This window comes from Glycine max, chromosome 11 (assembly GCF_000004515.6).
Source record: "Glycine max cultivar Williams 82 chromosome 11, Glycine_max_v4.0, whole genome shotgun sequence".
NCBI classification, from domain to species: Eukaryota; Viridiplantae; Streptophyta; class Magnoliopsida; order Fabales; family Fabaceae; genus Glycine; species Glycine max.
The window spans coordinates 21731510-21739655 of record NC_038247.2 but is presented as its reverse complement, the minus strand read 5'-3'; positions in this window follow the sequence as shown (position 1 = coordinate 21739655).

Here is an 8146-nt window from a genome sequence, read left to right as displayed (position 1 = left end):
TGTTGGGGGCCACGTTGGAAGCATATTCAAACTTACCTTTTCTTAGTCCGGATTCAATTCTTTCTCCGCCGAAGACGAGATTCGCAAAGTTAGCTGGCATGTAGCCTATCAGCTTTTCATAGTAGAACGTGGGCAACGTATCTACCATAATTGTGATCATCTCCCTCTCCGTCATGGGTGGGACGACTTGGGCTGCAAGATCTCTCCATCTTTGGGCATACTCCTTAATGGACTCATGTTCTCGCTTGGTCATACTCTGAAGCTGGTTCCGATCGAGAGCCATATCTGTATTGTATTGGTACTGCCTAATGAAGGCAGTCACCAAGTCTTTCCATGATCGGATCTGGGAAGCTTCCAGATTGGTATACCATGCCACAGCCACTCTGGCCAAGCTTTCTTGGAAGAAATGGACCAACAGCTTTTCGTCCGCAGAATACGCCCCCATCTTTCGGCAATACATCCGAAGATGCCCTTTTGGACATGTCGTCCCTTTGTACTTATCAAAATCCGATACTTTGAACTTGGGAGGGATGACGATGTCAGGCACGAGACATAGGTCCGCTAAATCCGAGAACGGGTAATTACCGAGGCCCTCTACTGCTCTTAGCCTCTCTTCAAGCGCATCAATCTTTCCCTTATCTTCTATGAAGGGAACAGATTCTTTTACGGGTGCGGGTGAAGATGGGACATGGCGGACTATGTTTGGTTGGGGTAGTTCATGGGGGGCTGGATCCTTGAGGGGAAGCAGAGGGCCTAGATGGGCATCTCCTTCGTTGTCTTCTTGCAGGGGGTAATCGGCATAAGGAGGAAGTTGCCCCTCGAAGGTAGGGGCTTGGCTCACATCTTCCGGAGCGGCACGGGGAGTGAAGTCCAGAGGCAAGCCATAAGGGTAAGCTTGCGGACTGTACCTCCGACCGAACACCGTCGGGTTTCGATCTCAGCCCAAGTTTATTGTGGGCTCCAGCACCGGTTCTGCTTCCCTAACTGCATTGGAGGCGGTTGCCGTGGAATTATCCTCTAGAGTTTTCTGGAGTTTTAGCATGGCCTCTGTGATAGAAGCCATTTGATCTTTTAAGGCCGATAGATCGGCCTTCATTTGCTCTTGCACGCCCTCTTCATTATCCATTTTTCTGGATTGAGTGTTATAGGGGTGCCTTTGTGCTTTCTTAGTTATGGTGAATTCCCTAAAGAAACAAACAACGGTGAGTATGCCACCAAAACATGAATATGCAAATGAATGATCGGAGCACTTGGATCCACCCCAAGGTTTTTTAGATAACGTGATGAGTTCAGAACTTCTCGTTTTATAAAAGGAACAAAGCTTTCATCTAGCCAAGGTTATACAAAAGTGTTACAAGAGAACCTAACAGTTTCTAATTATATGGGCCATCAAATCTATCATGTGTTGACAGTAATTGATTAGCCCATGAATTTCCTCGGGGGCTGTACACACTTCGGCCATGGCTTTTGCTTTGGCTAATAGTCGCGGGAGGTCTTGACTTCCATTCAAGGTCAAGGCGAACCTATCCATCCACATAGTCGCTTCTTGATGCAACGCATCAATCACCCTCCCTCTTGCTTCTTTTTCGGCGTACACTTGTGCAAAATCCTTCACTAGCTTTTGTTCATGGGTCACAGCTTGGTCCAACTCTTCCTTATACTACCCTATGATAGCTAGCATGCTTTGCTCTGTGGCTTCCAAGTGTTGAGCCAAACTCCTCTTGGATCTTGCGCAAGCAGCTAACTCTTCTTTTAAGATCATGCCATGCACCCGTGACCAGTCTCTTTCCTCTCTTCGGAGCTTGAGCTCATTGTTGCTACCCCACAAAGCACCTCGGAATTTCTCTCGGCCATGTTCCTCCTTGCGGGCCCTTTTGGTTTCTTGTTCAAGGGCTCTTGCAGTGGCTGCGTTTTCCTCTCATAACTCGGTGCATTCTTTCCGGATATTTGTAGCGGCTGACTTGAACTTTTCTTTGGCGAGTCTTGCCTTCCCTAGCTCTAATTTTATAGCTTTGACTTCTTCATCTTCCTCCGGAGTTTTGAAGTTCTCCTCACTGATAACTTTCAACTTGGAGAGCCAATCTAACCCTCACGTATGAACTCTTAGCCATCCATGATAACCACCGATGACGCCATTACGGATGCCCCTAAGCTCTTTGTCTTTCCTCACCGGACTTCTCCACACCTTGTGGACTCTTTGTATAACCTTGAGACTTTGCGCGCCAAAATCTCTCACAAGGAAGGGCGAGAGACTCTCTTCTGTTGGCGCTCCCCTCATGGGGTACCCTAGCTGTCTTATGGCAAGTGCGGGATTATAGTTAATACAACCCCTCGTCCCTATCAACAGAACATTAGGGTAGTCCCCACACGAGAAAAGAACTCCCTCCTTGCCTTCCTTCCATCGAGGAAACCAATTGATTGCGCTGCCTCCTATCCCAACCAAGTGTTGATCCCAATCGACTTTTCTTTTTTCGATGCACGAGCGATAACTTTGAAGTGGACACGAATGTCTTATGTCTTGTTGGAATAGATGCGAAACCAACCACACACAGAGGGCGGGTAAACAACAGACAATCCGTGCACTATTTTTCTCGCACCTTCGGTCAAAGGTATCAAATAAATCCGCCAAGATAGCCACGACTGGACTTTCCTTGCTATGGTGATATGCAAGGAAAGCATCAATTGCGGCTAAGTCCACCAAACCATCCACGTTCGGAAAGAGGGCAACCCCAAAAATTAGCAAAGCTAGTGTATCCGCAAACGGGCCCCACTTCTCTTGGCTCACCATATCCCTTGCCTTGCCTTCCAAGTATTTCCGCGGCAGGCCCACTACACCGTTCCGAGTTTGCTTCATGCGATCCAACTCTTTTTCTGAATCTCCGACCACAGCTGCAACCTTACTCAAGGAGGGAAGAAACCCGGAGAATAGGTACGGTTTTCTTCCCCCAAGAGGGCACCCTAATATCTCCTCAAACTCTTCAACAGTCGGTACCATTTGGAAGTCCCCAAACGTGAAGCACCTCAACGGCTGATCATAGTATTGGGCGAGGGATACGACAGCTTCTGTAAATACCTCCGCTGCGGTCAAATCTAGTATCTTTCCGTACACTTTGCGGAAGTCTTGCCTTTGGAGAGGTCCCATCAACCGTCCCAATTCCTTGAGGCTGGTGACATCTAGACCCTTAACCTTGACTTGATAAAACCTTTTGCCATTTTGATTTGTCCCCATCATTTACCTAAAAAAAAGGGTGGATCAAGACTCTGATATGAATGATGCGATGCGTATGCATGAGATGGAAAGAAAACAAAATAAAGGGGTAATTCACACGTACGAGACCGCAAAGATCCATCTTTTTAATGCTACATTTTAGGCATCATGGCGCCTCAACGTAGTATTAAAAAGTTACGTATTACACAAAATATTACTAGCAAAACTATATTTAGCGCTATTTGCAGAGAAATGCATGAGAACAAATGGCACAGAGCGTGTTTGCTCTATGCCCCTAATTGGGAACCTATAGGACAATATCTAGGGGTCTCTAATCACTACCCCCCAACAATTCATAACTCACACGGCTGTTTTCTAGAGGTATCATCACTCAAAATAATGATATTGTGGCGGTATGGAATACCAGCGACAACATATTATAAAGAGAGAAAGCTCTAGACGAGGTTTCACTATTATCAAGCAAGTCGGAGACCTAGCATGATGATAGATTCACCCCCACTCCTTAGATTCCCATGAGCCCGGGTATAAGGCCCCTTTTTTACTCAAACCCGTGGGTGCTTAGAATGCAGTGTAAAGAATGCAAAATAGACAACAATTATTTACATTTTACACGGTTCAACAAGTGCGCACACAAAGTTTCACAATTCCACAATTCCTTAAAACAGGCCTAACTCACAAAAAGTCCCCAGTGGAGTCGCCAACTGTCGCAACAAGCCTTTTTGCGGGCGAGCGAGGCGAGGCTCACGGGTGCGCTTTCCAAAGGAGGAAAGATGCGCGGAGTCGCCACCAACGTTTATTTGTGGAAAACTTCGGAAAAACCGAAGGAAACCGGTCAAAATGAAAATTCTAAGTTCGGGAGTTGTATTTACATTTGAGGAAGGTATTAGCACCTCTCACGTTTGTCTCAAAGGACAACAGCCTATTTTTTAGGATTGTGAAATTGTGTTATCTTACCTTTTATTTCCCTTTTTATTTTTGAGGTCGACAAAAGCGGGGCTTTTGCTCCTACGTACCCTCCATCGAAGAGGAAATCAGACCTACGTAGTTCTTTCTTAAGAGTGAATTAAGCGATTCTTTTTACTTGAAGGGTGATCATTTTAAGGTGTTGGACTTTAAAAATGATCCATTTATTTGATAAGGGAAACTGAGATGATAAACTTCAAACCCTTTTTAGTGACTTTTTTTTTTTTGGGACGAGCTTGACTAGGCGGGTTGATTTTAGCCTTAGTTTCACTTTAGTTATTAGTCAATTCAATTAAGAATGAGAAATCCCAAAGAGAAAACGTCCGATTGATTTTTTCGCTTCATTTTACTAAATGGTATTTTTTTATTATTATATTATTATTTTACCTCTTTCTTGATTTCCAACGTGGTTACGGCACGACCGAATGGTCGGAATTCATTTTAACAGAAATTAACGGATATTACAAATCAAATGATCGGTGGAAATTTATTTTATTTTTTGATTAGGCGAGAGATTACTTAAATAAATGACTGAAGCACGTCAAAAGGGGGTACGAAAAGTAAACGAAAACGAGAATAAAAGTACATGAAACAAATGGGGATCACCACGGGTACATAGAATGAATTGAAAAGCTCGGTTTGGGGTACTTACCAGTTGAAGACCGAAGAAAATGAAGAACGAACGATGAATGTCGAAGAACGGTTGAAAATCTTCGCGTAATTACCCACGGAAATGTTACGGAAATGTTACGGAAGCGCCTTGGCTTGGATTTTCTTCACGGAAACAATTTTCCTCAGCAAATTTAAGAGAATACGAAGTGTCAAGAAGGCTGAACCCTTTTCCTCTTCACTCCTCCCCTTATTTATAGCAAAATAGGGGAGGAGCTTGCCACCCAGCTCGCCCAGGCAAGCAAGGTTGCTTCCTCCAAAAGCAACCGCCTTCTGGAGGAAGAATTTGGAAGGTCCAAGTGGGCCTGATTGCTATTTGTACCCCCCTTTTTACTAAATGCACCCCCCTTTACTTTTTTTGGTAATTCTTTTTCCCTAACGTTACGAAACTTTAAGAATTTCGTAACGATACCTATTTTCTTTCCGTAAGGTTACGAATCCTTACGGATCATGTATTTACTTTTTTTTTAGCTTTCGAAGAAGTTACGGAAACTCACGGATTGCACAACAACACCTCCTTTTGGTTTCCGCCACATTACGGAATTTCATGGATCGTGTAACCCTGCTTCCCTTTGATTCCCGGCGTGTCTCGGGACTTACATATCGTGCAACAAAGGGTGCCAATTATCTTGAAGCGGCCAATCAAAGGTTGCATATCATCAAGTAATAATCCCTGGACGAAATTAGGGTATGACAAATAGAACACGGTATTGTGACAACTCGTGGATCTTTGTGCTTAGGCGAAAGAATGTGTTGAATCACAGCACTACAATTGCCTTCCACCACAATTCTATCACTATGGATGTACCGATTCTTCTTTGTCAGCATATTTTTTAAAAATTTGGCATAGAGTGGCATTTATTGAAGTGCTTCTCCAAAGGGCAAAGTAATTTCCAGTTTCTTGAAGATATCATGAAATCTGGCCAAATGTCTTTCTTTATCTTTCCTAGAAGGTACCAAGGGATAAGGTACTTTCTTGCTTTCATTTGGAGTAGTATCCTTCTTCTTTTCAGTGTTTGCTTCACTCTTGCCTCTCCTCAGCTCATCATCAACAACTTTCTCTTTTTGTTTTTCATTTTTTGACTTTCTTTTTCTTTTTCTTTTTCTTCTTCTTTTATTCTTTCATGTTCTTCCACTTTTATTGGTGTCTCCTCCTCCTTGACATCTTCAGTCTCCTCATTAATCTCTTCAAGTTCAACAAAATCAGAAATAGGTTCAAGTGTTGGCTTAGGTGCCAGTTGTTGTTTATGTTCCTCCATATTCTTTCCAGCTTCACTATCATCTCTTTGGATTGCCATTCTACTTCTAGTCATCACAGCTTTACATTCCTCTTTGGGCTTTTTCTCTGTAATAGTTGTAAAACTACTTGATGATCTATCCGCTAATTTCTTTGCAAGCTGTCCCACTTGGACCTCAAGATTCTTTATGGTGGACTTTATGCTCTTCTGATTGGACATAGAAACCTGCATAAACTAAGCTAGAGTCTCTTCCAACTTCGTTGTGTGATCATAGAGACTCGTCACTTTGATCTCTATTGAACTGATTTCCAGGGTGGTTCCTCCATTGTCCCTACTATTGATTCTATTGCTAGCCATGTTGGAATCTAGAAAATCCTCTTGCATTAAAATTGTTTTTGGGCTGATTTCCCATGTAATTGACTTAATGAGTGGGGTGTTCTTCAATAGGAATACAACATCCAGATTCATGAGCTCCCCCACAGATGGTACATCCTGCAACCTGCAAAACAGAAGCATGTGAAGTATGTGCAGAATGAATTTGAGTTGGCAACTTACTTAGTGTTTCAGTTAATGCTTCCAATTTCTTAGAAAACAATTTGTTTTGTGCCAACAATGCATCTTGGGAGGTTAACTCCAATAAACTCTTTTTGGTAGGAATGTGAGTTCTATCTCTCAAAATAGCAATGTCGCTTGCAGCCATATTTTCAATGAGATCCATGGCTTTTTCAGGGGTCTTCAATTTGATTTTCCCACCTGCAGAAGTGTCTAATAGTTGTTTGGACTACGGTCTTAACCCATCTATAAAAATATTGAGTTGTATCGGTTCTGAGAATCCATGAGTGGGAGTCTTTCTCAATAAACCATGAAATCTTTCCAAGGCCTCACTCAAAGATTCATCGGGAAATTGGTGAAAAGAAGATATGACAGCTCTGCCATCTATAGTCTTAGACTCAAGGAAATATTTCTTTAGAAATTTCTCCACAACCTCATCCCATGTCTTAAAACTATTACCTTTGAATGAATGAAGCCACCTCTTGGCTTCTCCCGATAAAGAAAATGAAAACAAGCTCAGTCGGATTGCATCTTCAAGCACTCCAACCAACCTAATAGTATATCATATTTCTATGTAAGTGGCTAAGTGTGCATATGGGTCTTCATTTGGTAATCCATGAAACGAATTATTCTGAATCAACTGAATCAATGATGGTGGATAAGTAATGGTTTGTGCTTGAACTTCTGGTCGTGCAATGCTGGTGAAAAATTGTGGCACATTAGAACTTGAATAATCTTCCAGAGTAACTCTTCTTGGCTCTTCAGCCATGATGTAGTCTTCACTAGGATCTAAATGAGAATGCTCTGCAATAGGAAAACTAGAAGATGCCTCAGAAGATTGAGGTTCTTCCTTTGGAATTGCTGCTGCCTCTAAGTCCTGCAAAAATTTTCTAATTCTCTCTTGATTACGCCTTCTACAAGTGGCGTTAATCTCCAAATCAATGGGGATCAAATTACCTGCAGAAGATCTTCTTTGCATACAAGAACAACACATCAGTTAATACTTTTGTTGACTCTCCATTGCAGTTACTTTTTGTTCATTTATGTCTCAAGGAAATTTCAATGGGGGTTTACCGGAAAGCGCACCGGATCGTCAAGTATTTAAAATTAAAACGGATGAATCCGAGTATCGAACACAGGGAACTAATGTTAGCCTGCATTAAGTTCAGAATCGAAGCATTGTTTGAGAGAACATGTATGAGTGATAATTTCAAATAGAATTTAAACTAAACTTTTATGCTAAAAACTATAAATGGCAAGGTAAATAAAATGACAGTAGTAGGTAGAAATGTTGGGTCTTTCTAACAAACAAGTTGATGCATAGAAATATATTTCTCTAATCAATCATGTTCTTGTATTCTATGTTGTAGCCTAAATTACTAAACCCTCGATCCCTCGTCAGACCGAATTAGTCCAACCTTCATCCTCAGATCCCTCTTGTTGGACTAGTCCCGATTTAGACAACCCTCTTAGGTTTAGACTAACTTAAACTGAG